At 44.5% G+C, this 17,828-nt stretch overlaps 1 long non-coding RNA gene across 1 annotated transcript in view; it reads left to right on the forward strand.

Moving 5' to 3' along the window:
- The first annotated feature begins 1,811 nt into the window (after nt 1–1,811).
- LOC147572449 (uncharacterized) overlaps nt 1,812–17,828 on the forward strand; it is a 45,463-nt gene continuing 29,446 nt past the window's right edge. The window contains exons 1-2 of the long non-coding RNA XR_015245967.1: nt 1,812–2,133; nt 8,242–8,302. This is a non-coding gene — a long non-coding RNA (uncharacterized LOC147572449). The remainder of the gene's footprint in view (nt 2,134–8,241; nt 8,303–17,828) is intronic.

The following is a 17,828-nucleotide window of genomic DNA, read 5'->3' on the forward strand; positions in this document are numbered from 1 at the left end:
CATGACCTGAGCCAAAGTCGGACTGAGCCACCCAGGCGCCCCATTTTGGTTAAATCTTTTTGGCAAGGATATAGCGAATACCAAGCAAACATTTTGGGGCAGCAGAACACTAGCAGCAACAACACTGGGTTGGATTATTTAAACCAGAGATAAGTTGAAAAGTTCACATGATTTGCACACTTTCCTCAAAGCGTCAAAAACCTTTCCACAAGAAAATCTTTGGGAGGCAGATGTGTGCATGTAAGAGGAGAGTTGCCTTGATTCGAGGGCGCGTGAGCCCTCTTCAGTCTCTGCATGAGACACCCTCTACCCTGACTCCACTTGGTAGCTGTGGTGGGTGGGGTGAATGGAGCAGGGAGGATTCCAGGACATTCTGGAGCCCATGTGAAAAATCCCACGAACCAGTGCAATTGCCAAGCCAACATTTGAAAGTAAGACTAAATGATGGCACGTCAAGCCAGGGAATGCCATTCCCGTGTCTGTAACTTGCTTCAAGACGCTTCAACATTACCGGGTGGATTCACAGGTGTGACGTAAGCATCAGACGACCCTCACCTGGGAGCAATGTCTTGTGTTAAGCGCCCACATCCATGGAAACCTGCGTGAACATTACCAAATGAGGTTTGGGGACGCTGGGTGACTCAGTGGGTTTAGCATCCGATTTCGGCTCAGGTCATGACCTCTCGGTTCCTGAGTTTGAGCCCCACATCGGTCTTGCTGCTGTCGGCATAGAACCTGCTTTAGATCCTTTGTCTTCCTATCGCTGTCCCTCACCCACTCAGTCTCTCTCTCTCTCTCTCTCTCTTAAAAATAAATAAACTTTAAAAAAAAGTTTAAAAACAAAACAAAAATGAGGTTTATAGCCATCAACTCCTGCCCTCAGGAAATGGCTGATCTAACAACAGATAGACAGGAAAGCACGATGGGACAAGAGAGGCCCTTGCAGCTAAACAAGAGAGCCTCGGTCAGACTCGTGTCAAAACAGTGATGGCTCGGGGCGCCTGGGTGGCGCAGTCGGTTAAGCGTCCGACTTCAGCTCAGGTCACGATCTCGCGGTCCGTGAGTTCGAGCCCCGCGTCGGGCTCTGGGCTGATGGCTCAGAGCCTGGAGCCTGTTTCCGATTCTGTGTCTCCCTCTCTCTCTCTGCCCCTCCCCCGTTCATGCTCTGTCTCTCTCTGTCTCAAAAATAAATAAACGTTAAAAAAAAATTAAAAAAAAAAAAACAGTGATGGCTCGCAGGGGATGCAGGTGCTCGGTTCAGATGCCAGGTGAGGGAGGATTCCAGATCACACGGTGGACTGTGTCATTCCCGCGTGCATTTTCTCCCACACGCGCAGTGGAGGGAAGCGGAAGGAATATTCGAGTGTCCGTGAGCAACCGCAAGGACAACCTCTCCTTCATAAATAGGAGAAAGAAACAGGTCATAGTCTGTCTGGATCCTTCCCTAAGCAGAGGGGACCAGGAAGCACCCACCCTGGCTAAAGGCTGCCGCTCGGGGTGCAAATGGCTTTGCAGTGGCCCTTTTCTCTTGCCCTCACAGGTGGAGAAGGCAGTAGAGTGGGCTTCATGTCTACCCCGCCCCTGAACTCTGGTCCCTTAGCTGCCGGTGAGGCCCAGGACAGTGCTGAGAGCCGAACGTCCTGGGAACAGAGAGGCTACCCTTGTCCCAAAGTACTCAAAATGGAACTTGAGTCGTACGTGGATGGGGAAGGTGAAAATATCCCAGGCCGCCTTGTCATCGTAACATCTCTGTTGGGTTTTCTCTCTAACAGGATGGTGAGCTCTTCAAAGATGTTCCTCTGTCTACCCATTCACCTGTCCCTCACTCCTGAAAGAGCCTCCGAAAATACCCGGAGATACTTTAGAGCAGTGTTTCTCAGAAAGTCATGGTCCTCCAACGACATCCTCTGACATCGGATACAAATACGGCATCCTGGGACTTGCCCATAACTGTGAGATCACAATCCGTACAAGAAGGTCTGGAAGCTGAATGTTCTAGAAGCTTCACGGATGACACATTTGGACACACGTGCTTGTGAACCTGCTGAGCTAGTGAAGAGGGTCCGCCTGTCTCCATATGGTCAGAGTTAGGTGAAATGGACCCCATCCGAAGGTTCCCGAAAATCGTGAAAGGTTTGCTGTTTCCTTAGAACTTTTATTCAGCTTCAAAAAAGAATCACAGCTGCATAAAGTTAGATTCTGAAGACAGACTGCTTGAGTTTTAAACCTCAGCTCTGCCGCTTACTCCCTGTAAGACCTTGGACAAGTTACTAGCCCCTATATGCCTTGATCTCCCCATCTGTAAAGTAGGTGTAACGATAATCTCTACCCCATAGAATTGTGAGGATTAAATGCATTTGTGCGTGTGAAGCACTTAGGATAGTGGCTGGTACATAGGAAGCAGTCATAAATGTAAGCAATTATTATCTGGTCCTATTGAGTTTGTTTTTTTATTTTATTTAAAAAATTTTTAGTGTTTATTTACTTTTGAGAGAGAGAGAGAGAGAAGAGAGAGCATGAGCAGGGGAGGGGCAGAGAGAGAGGGAGACACAGAATCCAAAGCAGGTTCCAGGCTCTGAGCTGTCAGGACAGAGCCTGACACGGGGCTCGAACTCACGGACTCTAAGATCATGACCTGAGCCAAAGTCGGACGCTCAACGGACTGAGCCACCCAGGTGCCCTGGTCCCATTGAGTTTATAGAGGAAGAAATGCAAGTTCAGTGCGGGAAGGTATGCACACCGTTCAGGGCTCTGTGAGAACTAGAATCCAGGACCCTGTATTCTCACTGTGGAACACTTTCTGCTTTTCTCCTTTCTTTTCCTTCCCTTTTCTGCAATTAAGAAATTTGATGCTCAGCCACTAAGAATGATCTGAGCGTGCTTTTTAAGAGCAGGTCCATGGGGAAAACAAAAAATTCTAAGTATCATTTGGAGAACTAAATATCATTTGAGTGTCGCTGGGACATGTTCAGCCGGAGCCCAGGGAAGAAGCCACAGTCAGAGGCTATGAAGACAAAGGACTCCATGGGAGCATCGTACCCACTTCTTTTACAAACCATAGAACTGAGGTCCCCACAGGAGCAGTGACATGTCTGCAGTCCCAGGCTGTGATTTCAAACACACCCGACTCCTCGTCCAGTGCTCTGGCCCCTCTCGACCCTGACCGTGGGACGGATGTCTCGTGCAGGAAGGAGCTGCCCATCTGACTCCCTGCATTGGACACTTTTGCCGACTCCAAGGTGCTCAGATCTGCTGGCCCAGCTTCCTGCGACCCTTCTGCCGACTGACAGTATCCATCGGCTCGCAGTTCCATGCTTTTGTGAGCCAGGCGTGGAATAAACCGAGTCGGAGGGATAGGACTTTGATGGGGAGGACTTTCTCAGATTCCTCTAAATCACATAGGGCAAAGCATTTAAGATGATGCGATCCTTGGCCTTTCTACGACTTCCTCCAAGCGTGGGGAGCACAGACAGGTACCTCCTTATCACTTGTAACAAGCGGCAGTGATCGTAGCTGTCTCCTGGCCACCCGTCCTGTATAGGTCTCCGGCGACAGTCTGGGCTGCAACCTAAGGATTCCCATCAGGCACTTCTTCTCCTCAAATATAATTCTTTTCAGCCCATAACAGTCCACCCTTCCCAGCACACTTCCTCCTCACGCTCCCTCTCACCCCAGGTGGGACTCGGGGTCCACGTTTCTGGTTGGGATGCAGAGAAGAGAGGGTTGGCTTGAGCCGGCAGGAGAGCCAGGGCCTGGTGCCTGGAAACGACTCAGCATCTTGCCCTTGTTACTAATAATCCTCCCCAAATCACCGAATGGTTTCTAGGCATTAAAGTTATCGTTTGCCATAAACCCCTTGTCTGTTTTCTGGAGAGTTTAATATATTGCAGGAAGTTTCACCCATAAAAGGTGACGGCTGTGCTCCTGCGAGCGGGCTGGGCGTCTGTAACTTATGACCTTCATAAATGTGAGTGGGTCTCGCGAGCGGGCCCATCAGTCTTTGGAGTAATTCTGCTTCGTAGTAAAATATTTTACTGTGCATGCTCCCGTCAGCATTTGCCTCCGTGGTGAGATGTCCCATTCTCGCTGCCTCTTCCTCCTTCCTCTGGCTCCATTTTCCATGATCCCACTTCCAGACGTCAATTTGAGACCCAGAGAATCATCTTGGCTTCTTCAGGGCCACAGCTCAGCTCAGTGCGAGGGGTTGCTGTCCTGAGAAAGCGGCTGCATCGATAGAACATTATTTATCACGCTGATGCTGGGCTTGCTTTTTTTCCCTTACAGAACTGCAGGAAATCTACCAAGAGAAGGCATCACCCGAACCAGGGAGAGTCCTGTGTGCATGAAGGTGCTTTGCAGGCTTCAGAGTCGTCTAGAAGTCTGTGAATTTCTCGTTGCCCTGAGGGAACATAGGAGTTAGCATTCCACATCATAGTCCTAGACACCTAGATAGGCTTTATCGGATTCACTGCCTGCATCTAACGCTGGCTCAGAAAGGCGCCAAACACCCTCCAGGCATCATGGAGCGGTGGGGAGGACGGTCCTCTCGGGGAATTCAGGTCTCCCCTCCATCCTGCAAATTACTCATATTCTCTGTGCCTCAGTTTCCAAAGGTGTAAAATTTCTATAACATCTCCACTGCGATGTTGAAAAAAGCAAACTAAATATTCCTATAAACAGCAAAAAACTCCAGAATGGCCAAGAGATAATGGTATTATGGTAAGAAACAATGGAGGGGTGTAGACTTAAAGGAAATGAAGCTGAGTGGGAAATGAGCCAGTTAATGAAAAGGATTTAAGAGAGAAAGACGTCGCTAAATATAGTAAATGGAACACGTGGCTCCTGTGATCGGGTGTCATAGTACTGCAGGGGGGTGGGTACTGGGAACTGAGAGCCAGCGTGACCAGCTTGCTGGGGACGGCAGGAGTGGCCCATCTGCCCGGCAACATGCTGCTCCCAGATATTGTCCATAGCATGGCCTCCAGGCAATTCAATTCAATTTCAATTCAAAAAATAGTTATTGAATGCCCACTACACCAGCACTTCTGTGGGTTTTTGAGTTATGTCAGTGAACAACACAAAGATCCCTACCCTTGAGGAGCTTATCATATGGAGGGGGACGTTATCTGTTCCCTGTGCCCACTGGATGAACAGTTATCAAACACAAAATGGAGCTAGAGGGACAGATGCAGTCCTTTGGTCCCCCTTGTCCCCCAAGCAGACACTCAGGGAGGTTTATAAAAACTGCATCTGTGGGTCATTGAACAGAGAGAGTTCATCAGACTCCAAGGGGCCCTGCAAGTTCATCCTTCCTCTTTCCCTCCCTCGTCTCTCTCAGTATGTGCATCATCTCTGGATTGTAGGTCACGTTGTGTTCTAAAATAGACCAATAGGAGAAGCTCACTCCATTGGTGGCTAGTATGGCTGTGTTTAGAGTTCATCTTCAACCTGCTTCTGAGGCATGTTTCATGAGTTCCCAGGATCACTTAGAGCAGGGAGATAGAGTCGGGAGTGGAAAGGAGTGGGGGAAAACTTGATAAATGTTGGGGCGCAGAAATGTTGGGGTTTCCCTGGGAAAGATCACTGATAAATGGCATTTTAAAGACTGTCCTGCAGCCTCCTCATGATTCAGCAGCTGTCACTTACCTCTCTTTGAGAAGCCATGTTGCTGAGAAGACAAACATATATTCTGTAATTCGCAATCTGTCTGAGCAATTACTTACATTGGTCAGCTATTGCTGTGTAACAACCACAGGATCTCAGGGACGTGCAGCAATAAGCATTTATGTTGCTCACATCTCCTCAGGCTGTCCGGAGGTTGGCCGATACAGGCTGGGCTCAGTTGCTCTGGTCTTTAGAAACAGGTTTGACAGTAAATTTTAAATTCAGTTGCATTTGGGGATGGGCTGCAGTTGCTCTTTTTGGACTGTTTTAGAACATAATATGACCTGTGATACACACTGGGAGTGGGGTAGAAAATGAGGAAGAAATGAAGGATGGAAAGAAAGGAGGATGGATAGAAGGGAGGGAGGAAGGAAGGAAGGAAGGAAGGAAGGAAGGAAGGAAGGAAAATACAGACAGAAAGAGAGAAAGACAGAAAGATAGAGAAGGAAGGAAGGAAGGAAAGAAGGAAGGAAGGAAGGAAGGAAGGAAGGAAGGAAGGAAGGAAGGAAAGAAGGAAGGGAGGGAGGAAAAGACAGACAGAAAGAGAGAAAGATAGAGAAGGAAGGAAGGAAGGAAGGAAGGAAGGAAGGAAGGAAAAGACAGACAGAAAGAGAGAAAGGTAAGGAAGGAAAGAAGGAAGGAAGGAAAGAAGGAAGGAAGAAAGGAAGGAAAGAAAATACAGAAAAAGAGAAAGAAAGAAAAATAGAGAAGGAAGGAATGAAGGAAGGAAGAAAGGAAAAGACAGAAAGAGAGAAAGGTAAGGAAGGAAAGAAGGAAGGAAGGAAAGAAGGAAGAAAGAAAGGAAGGAAAGAAAAAACAGAAAAAGAGAAAGAAAGAAAAATAGAGAAGGAAGGAAGGAAGGGAGAGAGGAAGGGAGAAAGGAAGTTAGTTACTTCTGAGAACAACTGAACCAATCTGTGTTTTAATGAGCTTTCCAGGTGATTCTGATGCTAAAGTTCAAGAACCATTGCTCTAATTTGCAGATTAGATCTCTCATCCTTCTTGGACCATCAGCTACATAGGACAATGGCAGAGGCACAAGAGGGAGGGCAGAAATGTGCAACCTCTCTTAAGGCTTAGGTGAGGAATTGGCCGCTGATAGAGTATATGTCCACATTCCATTGCCAAAGTGAGACTTATGACCAAGGTCATGGATCCAGGGAAGGGTGAAGAATTGGGGTCAGGAATCCAGTCTACTAAAGAACTCAGCAAAAACAACATTGGTGTAGCACTTTATTGTCTATAATGTTCTTTCACCTCATAACACTACTCAGAGGTAGGAGGTGTCTCCATTTGACTCCTTCATCGGAAAGAAAGAAAGTCTTTAGATGTTGAGGTCAAAGTCACATAATTAATAAAATCTAGGTCTCTCATCTCCAAGTTTGAAGCTATTTCCACTGCATCAAACTTCTAGACCATCAGTTCATAAAAGCAGGCTCTGGATCTCTTTTGTGATCAAAAACCTCTCCAATGCACAGGGTGGTAAATACTTTACAGTCCTTATGGACCCAGGCAGGGTGAGTAACAAAAACGTAAGAATGCATTTTCACCCATACTAGACAGCTAGCTCTATTCATCAGGCTTCAAAGTCCAAGTCTCTTTTGCTTCTAGTGCTTGCCCATGGGTTGAGTTCCAAACTAGCCTTCCCTTCCATACCCTATGTCCTCAAAATTTTGTGCAAGCTAATTTTTCTATAGGAAAATTACTTTGACAAACTTCCAAGGGACTATGATCTTTCTGGAATGTCAGAAGATAGGGTGGAGTGGGCTGGCCAAGAGCACAGAAAGAAAACAGCCAACAAGCAGCGTTTTCTTGTACAGCTGAAGATTCATTCCGTGGAAGAAAGCAAGCCCACGAATAAAACATGGTGGAGATGACGTGATGTTTCTTGGTGCCATTGCTATAGAATTCATAGCCTGTCAGATATGTTGTCAGCCAAAGTCAAAGGGAAATTTTAGTGAGAGCCTTTGATGACTTAAAAAGTCTAATTAAGAAATGTTTTTGATCAGACAGATTTTTATTAGAAGCATTTCAACAGATTAAACCTGAAAAAAATGTCTTAGACAACTCTTATGAGAAGGTTGGCTCAACGAAAAAGATTCTTATGGTTTCTACCTTTATTTGTAAGGCAAGCATCTTCCTCCCTCTCTCCTTTCCTGCCCAGCTCCCAGTTACCCCCCCTCCCCTGACTACCTGACAATTTAAGACACCTGAGGAGCAATAGGAGAAAAATATGACTGTGCCTTCAAGTGTGATCTATAGGGAGCCCTGGCTGCACACCTTAATTATTGCTAACAAAGTAACATTTTAATAGCTTTAGGTTGAAATTGATGAGCCCTCCTGTTCACTGGAAGTCTTGCAAAGACATGACATGACATCTTGTAGGAAAAAAAAAGGAAGGACACTGTGGTGTTAAAGAACTGATTCTATGTGCAATGGTCAGTTTAAAAAAAGTGTATTGTCCTTGGTCAGCAACTTTTCCCAAAGAACTCAGAGTCCATTAGAGCCCATATGCTCACCTAATTTATTTCCATCTTTCTATAAATAGGATGCAAATATTATTCTCTCCTTTTACAGAAGAATAAGCTGAAGAGAGGCACCATGGAGAGACAGCACACAGTCTTCTAGCAAGGGAAATGTGAGCTGTTAAACAGGGGATTCTAAATTCCTTAAGGCCAGTGACTTCTCTACCTATTTCTATTATGGTGCTGGTTGTAAATGGTGGGTGTGGGTGACATACTAGATGGTTGAGGGGACTCCAAGGAAATAAGAGAAGGGGACTTAGCCTCTAGCCCCACGATAGATCTGCTAAAGTTTCAATGTTCAGTGAGAATGACTATCTTGGGCACTTAATAGCTCTTCAACCCATCATAAGCCTTTGAAGCACACTCCTTTTTAATAATTCCAATTAATATACACAGTGGCTACGATTCCTCAGACCACTCACCTAGTCCACGGCATCTATAACCTCCCCTGGCATCCATGGTGGTGTTTGATCTTGTCTTTGGTCCATGGGAGGCATGCCATAGCCTCCCCAGAACCCAACCACAAGGCCTCTTCAGGTCTGCTGACTCTCTTTATGCTACTTCAAAGATTCTCTCAAGAAGCATCTAAGACAACATCAATTATTGCTCCAAACTACTATGGGATCACAGGAGAATTGATAGGGTGATTGTAGAGTCCTCTCTTCTTCCTCCTCCTCCTCCTCTTCTTCTTCTTCTTCTTCTTCTTCTTCTTCTTCTTCTTCTTCTTCTTCTTCTTCTTCCTCTACTATGGCAGTTGGGTACTTCAAGAAAGCTTTTAAGGGGTGTGACTTCACATCCTGAGGAGAAAGAGTAGGGGTGAATGGGATGCAGAGATGCTTCCTAGGGACCTAGAGTAATGTCCAATTCTGTCCTCCTCTCTGGCTCCCCGCTGTCTTCCCAAGGACATTAGGTGTCCTCTATGAGGGCAAGTAGGTTCCATATGTCTTTTAAATCAATTGATAGATATAATTTTTATTCCCTATAGCTTTAAGGATCTTACTTTTATTCCTGAAAAGCCAGTTTCCCAGAATTCAACATCCTCAATCTTCCCCCCGCCCCCCAAATAATGAATTTGAAAGGTATGTCTTCATTTGTTCAGGCTTCTACTACAGTGTAGGCAGCTTATAAACAACAAAAATTTATTTCTCACTCTTCTGGAAGCTAGGAATTCTAAGACCAACGTGCTGGCGAATCAGTGTCTGGTGAGAGCTTACTTCCTTGTTCACAGACCGTGTCCTTGTATGGCAGGAGGGGTGAAGGAGCTCTCCAGGGTCTCTCTTAGAAGGGACTAATCCCACTCATGAGGTCTCCACCCTCAAAATCTAGTCACCTCCTGAAGGCCCCACTACTTTCATCACATTGGGAGTTAGGATTTCAACCTAGGAATTTTGAGGACACTCGGTCCAGTATCTATTTAAGAGAACCAAAGCCTAACTTGACTTTTCTCCCTTATTCCTTGCCCTTTTGCATCCTGGGTGGGGAGTAAAGAACACTTCGCTGCTGTCTGAGTCGGGGAGGGAGGGAGGTGGGAGAACGACATACCAAGGAAGGTGGTAGGGCGGTACATCAAACTATTCTCCCACATCATTGCAAATTTGTTCCCATCACTAAAGGAAAGGCAGAACAAATCCAGAGAGAGGAGAAACAGGGGTGCTCTCTTTCTCAAGAATTAACCACCCTGTAAGAGGGGGAAAAAAATGGGTGTGATGAGAAAGGAGAGCAGCAGGAGGGAAAGAAGAGAAAGTAAAGAGCTATTAAAACATGCTGGGTCTTTTAGCAGGTATTGTTTTGTCATATAGGCTTACAGTCATAAACATAATTCAATAATAAATAGCTTCCTGGTGAATAATATTGAGCTGAGGCTTATTTAGGGAGCCCCAATACACCTCAGTCAAATTCATATCATATCACATTACATGTCACACTCAGTATGTATAAATAACAGTGTGTAAATGCTGAAAGCATTATGTGATAGCAGATGGGGGGAGGTCCTGGAATGGGTTGCAAGGAGTGAGGGTGGGGGACAGAGAGATTAAAGAAATGTAGCCCAGCCTATTAACATAAGGGCAGTAGAGAACGTAGGCATACCTAACGTCTTTTCCAGAAATAGATCTGAAACTGTTAGATGTTTGGCAGAGCAAAGTGATGAAGTCTCGAAGACAAATAACCTTGAAAGTGCGCTAGGTATTTTGGATGTGGTTAAGGATGATAGCTTTTGGCCAGGACTGGAGATGACCCTTCTCAGATCCTTAGTCTGGGCTATGACACTGGGGTGGCTCTGCATATAAGATTTCTTCATCTTCTGCAGAGAAAAAAATATATTTAAAAAATGTTTATTTTTGAGAGAGAGAGTGAGCATGAGCAGGGGAGGAGCAGAGAGAAAGGGAGACAAAAGATCCCAGGTGGGCTCTGTGCGGACAGCAGAGAGACTGATGCAGGGCTCGAACTCAGGAACTGTGAGATCATGACCTGAGCTGAAGTTGGACTCTTAACCAACTGAGCCACCCAGGCACCCCGAGAAAAAATTACTCTTAAAGAATCTCTGGAACTTCCAAGGAAGAAATCTATGGGTATCAAGATTCAAACCACTCTAAAGAATCAATGCATCACACAGGATAGGAGCTTCTAATATGCACATGTAAAATAAATGAGTGTAGTTTTATTTTCTTTTTTAATTTTAGAACTCTTTTTTATCTAGCTACACAAACAAAAAAGTACACGAATCATACATATGAAGAGCAGTAAATAATCACAATGAACAATTGGATTATTTAAAGACAATTACCCACATCAAAACAACAGAACATTTCCAGGACCTCAAAGTCAATCATCTTGCCCCTTCTGAATCGCTATCTTCTACTCTTCTCCCAAGGTTAATCCTGTTCTGACTCCTAAATCTATAGACTAGTTTTTACTGTTCTAGGACATTATATTAATAAACTCTTATGACATATAGTATTTTGTATTTCTTTCAACATTATGCTGCCTGCCGTTTGTGCATTCTCTTTGCTGTAGAGTATTCCAGTATGGTAATAGACAATAATTTATCCATGCATTCTGCTATTCATGGACATTTAGGTGTTGCTCCAATTTTTAGCTATCACAAAGAACACTGCTGTCAACATTCTTGTACATATCTTTTTGTGCACATACATACATTTGGGGGAAGAGTATACACCTAGCATTGGGGTAGGCACATGCAGAACTTAAATATAGACTCAACCAAACTGTTCTCTAAGCGCTTGTACCAATTGATACTCCCAATAAAAATGTGTAAAAGTTCTGACAGCCCCACATCTTCTGTGGTAGGTTCAGTTTTGAAAACATTTTGCACCAACTTGCCATACATTTTCATTCAATAATACGTTGTTTTATTTTTGTTATATTAAATATAACTTATTGTCAAATTGGTTTCCATACAACACCCAGTGCTCATCCCCACAGGTGCCCTCCTCAATGCCCATCACCCACTTTCCCCTCTCTCCCTCCTCTGAGCCACCCTCAGTTTGTTCTCAGTATTTAAGAGTCTCTTATGGTTTGCCTCCTTCCACCTCTGTAACTTCCCCCCCCCCGCCCCCTGGTCTTCTGTTAAGTTTCTCAGGATCCACATATGAGTGAAAACATATGGTATCTGTCTTTCTTTGCCTGACTTACTTCACTTAGCATAACACTTGCCAGTTCCAACCACGTTGCTACAAATGGCCAGATTTCATTCTTTCTCATTGCCAAGTAGTATTCCATTGTATATATAAACCACAACTTCTTTATCCATTCGTCAGTTGATGGACATTTAGGCCCTTTCCATAATTTGGCTTTTGTTGAAAGTGCTACTATAAACATTGGGGTACACGTGCCCCTATGCATCAGCACTCCTGTATCCCTGGGGTAAATTCCTAACAGTGCTACTGCTGGGTCATGGGGTAGGTCTATTTTTAATTTTTTGAGGAAGCTCCACACCGTTTTCCAGAACGGCTGCACCAGTTTGCATTCCCACCAACAGGGCAAGAGGGTTCCCGTTTCTCCACATCCTCTCCAGCATCTACAGTCTTCTGATTTGTTCATTTTAGCCAGATGAGTGTAGTTTTAAAAGGAACCAATCTTACTTACAGTTAAAAACTGTAGATTTTGGGAGCGCCTGGGTGGCGCAGTCGGTTAAGCGTCTGACTTCAGCCAGGTCACGATCTCGCGGTCCGTGAGTTCGAGCCCCGCGTCAGGCTCTGGGCTGATGGCTCGGAGCCTGGAGCCTGTTTCCGATTCTGTGTCTCCCTCTCTCTCTGCCCCTCCCCCGTTCATGCTCTGTCTCTCTCTGTCCCAAAAATAAATAAACGTTGAAAAAAAAATTTTTAAAACAAAAAACAAAAAAAAAAACAACTGTAGATTTTGCTGTAGCCTGGGTTCCCCAGAAAGCAGAGCATCAGTCAAAAGCCTAAGTGTTACCACTTTATTAAAAGTGCAGTCCCCCAGAAGCAAAAGGGAGGGAAAATGGGGCAGGACAGGGCAGGAGGAGGAGGCGATTCGAGGGGTGTCCAAGCTCTTGGTGTCAGGGGCAACTGACTGCTGGGTCTCCCGGGACCATCTCCTGAGGCACCACCTGAGTAGTTGCTTCTTAGGATACTCCATCTCGGTGGAGGAAGGGAGAAGAGTCCACCTGCTGGCTCCCTTCTCCCGTTAGACACAGGGCCATCTCATTGGGGAGTGAACCTGGTGCTTCTTGGTGGCTTATGTTTCAGCAACAACAAAGAAGTCCCGAGGCAGGAGGTGAAAGGAAGCAGCATAGAGGGCTCCGGGCATGAACAAACCTGCTTCAACTTGTAAGGCATGAAACAAGGGCGGCCATTGCCACAGCCAAGAGTACCAGGGATCGGGGAGGCTGAAAGGATCTTATGGGCGCTTAAAAGTAATTGTTTGTCTCAGTCTGTTCAGGCTTCTGTAAAAAAAAAAAAAAAATACCATATACCAGGAGGCCGAAACAGTCAATATTTATTTCTCACAGTTTTGGGGGCTGAAAGTCCAAGACCAAGGTGCTGGCAGATTCAGTGTCTACGACAAGCCTGCTTCCTGGTATATAGATGGCTGTCTTCTCACTGTGACCTCACGTGGCAGAAGGGGCAAGAGAGGTGTCTGAAGCCTCTTTTATGAGGACATCGATCCACCCTCATGACCTCATGACCTCCCCAAGGCCTCACCCCCTAGTACCGTCACCTTGGGAATTAAGCTTCAACCTATGACCTTTGAGGCACAAACATTCAGCCCGTAACACTGTGACTGTCTCTTAAGATCGAGCTTTACTTTTTTCTCAGGTAAGAGAAAGGGCTTGTCAGGAGTGTGGGTACTCATCAAAAACAGGAAGTATTACCCAGGAATTCTTAATAGTAACTAAAGAAGTGTGTGGATCAAATGTGTGTCACTCTCCGAATGGGTGAGCGTAAGAGGGTCTCGAGGAGACCCATTTGGACGGTGATCTTGTTGAGCAGTAAATGATATCCTGATAATTCACAATAACAGCTGATATTTATAGAGAGTCGGCATTGTTTTAAGAGTTCTGCTTTGTAATGAGCTTTATTGTTAATTGTTTTTAATGTTTGTTTATTTTTGAGAGGCAGAGAGAGACAGAACGTGAGCAGGGGAGGGGCAGAGAGAGAAGGAGACACAGAGTCCGGAGCAGGCTCCAGGCTCTGAGCTGTCAGCACAGACCCCGACCAGGGGCTTGGACTCACGAACTGTAAGATCATGACCGGAGCCGAAGTCCGAGGCTTACCTGACTGAGCCACCCAGGCGTCCCTGAGAGTTCTGCTTTGAACACTTGCATTAATACTACTATATGTCAACAGAGACACAGAAACCAAATATCTTGTCCAAAGGCACACAGCAGCTAAGTGATAGAGTTCAGATTTGAATTCATGTGCTCTGACCCCAGAGCCCGTGCGTTTATCCATTATAGAAAGTTTTGACACTCGGCTAGAAGAGAAAATTGCAATTATTTCTCTTTTCCAGAATTCATGTCTGCTTCTGAGAAGTCCTGAGGTTTTCTTGAAATGTAATTAAGATTATGCATGTTTCACAAATAATGCTTAAACACCATAACCTCCGGAAAACCATGCCAGTGCACAAGTTGTGATAAGGGAAAATACAACCCAACTTAAACCTGGTAACAAAACCAATGCTGGGGATTAACCATATGGCCCACAGCACCACTCCAGAAAGCATCCCAGTGATTAAAGGGCATCTCGGGTGAGTGAGGAAACAGTTTCTTTCTCCCTAGGCCTGAGTGGTTTCACACAGTGAATGCATAGCAGTGGTGGGGTTGGACTGAGGATATTTCCAGAGGCTGAACAAAGTGCAGAAAGCCACACTCTGAGCCGGGGAAAATCTCAATTCCCAGCCCAGAGAACTTCCAGCAGCAGATCTTGTTGCCTGCCTTGAATGTGTTTTTTTTCATGCTCCACAGATGTCCTTTCTCATAAATTCAGAAGTATCTGCACGTCCCAAGGTGAGCTGGTATCTTCTTTTTATTGCCGGCAGTTTGCAGCAAGGATCTGACATTAAAAAAATATGGCGCTCCCTTTTGAGAGTGTGACCCTCTTTCTCAACTCTTTCCGCATCTTCTTCCAGTTCCCTCTGCTCTTTTCACCTTTGTGCTTCTGGTCAGCACGCATGGGGGCTCTAGAGACCCTTCCAGATACTTTGACTTCTTGCTCGATTGCAAAAGGATGAATTTCCTCTACAGATTGCTCCATAGGGACACTGCATAGGTCTAAGACTGAAAGAGCCTCTAGAGAACTTATTCTAGTAGTTTGCCAACTAACCCCTTTTGCCTGCTTCCTGGGAGAAACAACGCACATCGTCTCTACAGGAGGAAGCAGGAGAGATATTGGATATCTCAAAGGAAGTAGCTCAAAGGAAATTTATGATGCTGATGGGAAATTTAAGCCCCTTAACACAACTGCTGGGTTGTGAACAAGGGAGCAAATTTTTATCACCTCATGCCTGTGGCTTCCCTCAGCCCATTCCTGAGGGACAATGGCCATGGATCCAGTGGCCTCTCCGCCTCTCCCTGCTTAATGGCACTTGCTGTGGAGAATTTTGATAGATCACCAGTTCTGCTAACTTGAGCAGACTCATGTGCTTTTTTTTTTTTAAATTTTTTTTTTCAACGTTTATTTATTTTTGGGACAGAGAGAGACAGAGCATGAACGGGGGAGGGACAGAGAGAGAGGGAGACACAGAATCGGAAACAGGCTCCAGGCTCTGAGCCATCAGCCCAGAGCCCGACGCGGGGCTCGAACTCCCGGACCGCGAGATCGTGACCTGGCTGAAGTCGGACGCTTAACCGACTGCGCCACCCAGGCGCCCCCAGACTCATGTGCTTTTAGATATATTCTTGTGGATATGCATAAATGTACCATGTGGCTTGCAGGGGGTTTAGTTCTATACCTGCCCTCCATTTTCCCATTCTTCTTTCCAAGGGAACCCTTATATCTTTGGGTCTAGCAATGTCCCAGGTAAAAAAGACATTTTTAGTACACTATACCAGCAAAGAGTGGCCAGTTGACTGTATTCTGGTGATAGAGATGTAAATGGAATAGTTCAGAGGAACTTCTGAGAAAGCACCATACAACTGAGGGGGAGCCTGGAGCTCCTTTCTGCCCTTCTGTCTTTCTTCTTTTAGGTCTGAAACTTGAACATGAAGGCTGGAGCTTCAGCCGCCAAATTGAACTATGAGGCAATGTCGAGGGAGGGATTTTGAGCCAAATGTAGCAAAGAAGACAGATGAAGGATTTTAGTTTCCTGATAACTGAAGACCTGTCGTATGAGCCCTGAACTTCCTGCCTCTAAATTTACTTTATCCAAAACAGAAATAGGTTCTATCTTATTTTAGCTAGGGTTGTTTTGTTGGTCTATTCTGCATAGCAATACCCAACCCTAACGATTCACTACCTCTGTGATGAGAATGTGTCAATAATGCTTTCTCCTAACTGGTGGATTCAAGTTTTTGCTGCTGTATTTGTTAATGTTCCTTAGGTGACAAGTAACAATGACCATGAGAGCTAGCTTATGCAGGAAAGGGGAATCTATTATGTCTCACAGAACCCAGGGCCATGGAGCCTCTGGAAAAAGCTGACTCCAAGAACCAGACAGCCATCTGGAATTGCTCTCTGTCCCTTGTCCCTGTTCTCTTCCATGTATCTGCTTCTTCCTTCTGTCTTTCTGCAGGCCACTCCTCTCTGCTTCTTTGTACCCACTCCCTACTCCTGACTTTATGGCCCCCAAAGTGAGACAGATTCTCTCAGGTCCCGGTTTCCTGGGGGTAGAATTGTCATTAGCCCAGAAGAAAAGAGGTTCCTTGAAAGTTAAAGAAACACTCCCAAAGCATTCACTACTCCTACACCAAATGGAAACCTGGTATAAATAAAAAAAACAACCTTATATGGAAAGTAACAGCAATAAAACCCCCCCAACATGTTAATGCCTGATTCTTCAGGCTAGAAAAGTTTTTGTCCAAACATTTAAGAAAAAAAAAAAATAGCACCACTCTTGCACAAACACATCCAGGAAACAGAATGAGGGAACATTTCCCAATCTTTTTGGATACCAGCATAACCTAATTCTCAAGTTTGACAGTGACTCTTCAAGGAAGAAAAATCAATAGCCCAATATAGTCCTCATAAATATAGATTCAAAATTCATTTAGAAAATATTAACAAATAGAATACAGTGAAATATAAAAGGGGGGCTAACAACGCCAAGTAGGATTGTTTTAGACATGGAAAGGCAGTTTAACATTACAAAATTAATTAGTGCAATGGACAACATTAACAGAAAAAGGGAGAAAATGCTATCATATCATGGGAGAAAACGTTATCTTGATAGATGCAGAGAAATCATTTGGCAAAATTCAATACTCATTCATGAAAAACAGCAAAAAAAAGAACAGAATGGAACTTCTTTAATGTGATAATCTACAAAAAACCCTGTAGCAAATATCATGCCAATAATAACAATATTGAAAACTTAACCCCTGAGTTGGGAAATGAAGCAAAAATTCTGGCTCGCCTCACTTTTATTCAACATTCCGATGGAGGCAGTAGCCATAGTAATAAGTCCAGGAAAAGAAATAAAAAGCATCCATATGAAAAGAAAGAAATAAAACTCTCATTTTTCATAGATGACATGATCGTTCATCTAGAAAATCCAAAATAGTCAACAAGTTATTAGAAGTATAAACGAATTCAGCCAAGTTGCAAATATAAGGCCAACATAAAAGAATTAGTCATATGCTGGCAACAAAAAATATGAAAGAAAAAATTATAAAATATAACATCAAAATGTATCAAATGCTTATAAATAAATCTAGGGAAAGGTATACAAGACCACTCCACTGAAAAATACAAGCTATTACTAGAGAAATGAATTAAATGGATGAGTTTACCCCATTCAGAGATTGGAGAATGCAGTGTGTCAATTGTCCCAAATTAATCTATAGATCTAATGAAGTTGCACTCAAAATCCCAGCAGCCTTTTTTTTTAAATGAAATTTGAAAAGCTGAACATATGCAGTCCCAAAGACCAGAGAATTCTACTCCAGAGTGTATACCAACAGAAATCAGTACGTTTGTTCATCGAATGTCAGAGAATAGA

The sequence above is a fragment of the Puma concolor genome, chromosome E4, assembly GCF_028749965.1.
Source record: "Puma concolor isolate L17-30 chromosome E4, mPumCon1.1.hap2, whole genome shotgun sequence".
NCBI lineage: Eukaryota > Metazoa > Chordata > Mammalia > Carnivora > Felidae > Puma > Puma concolor.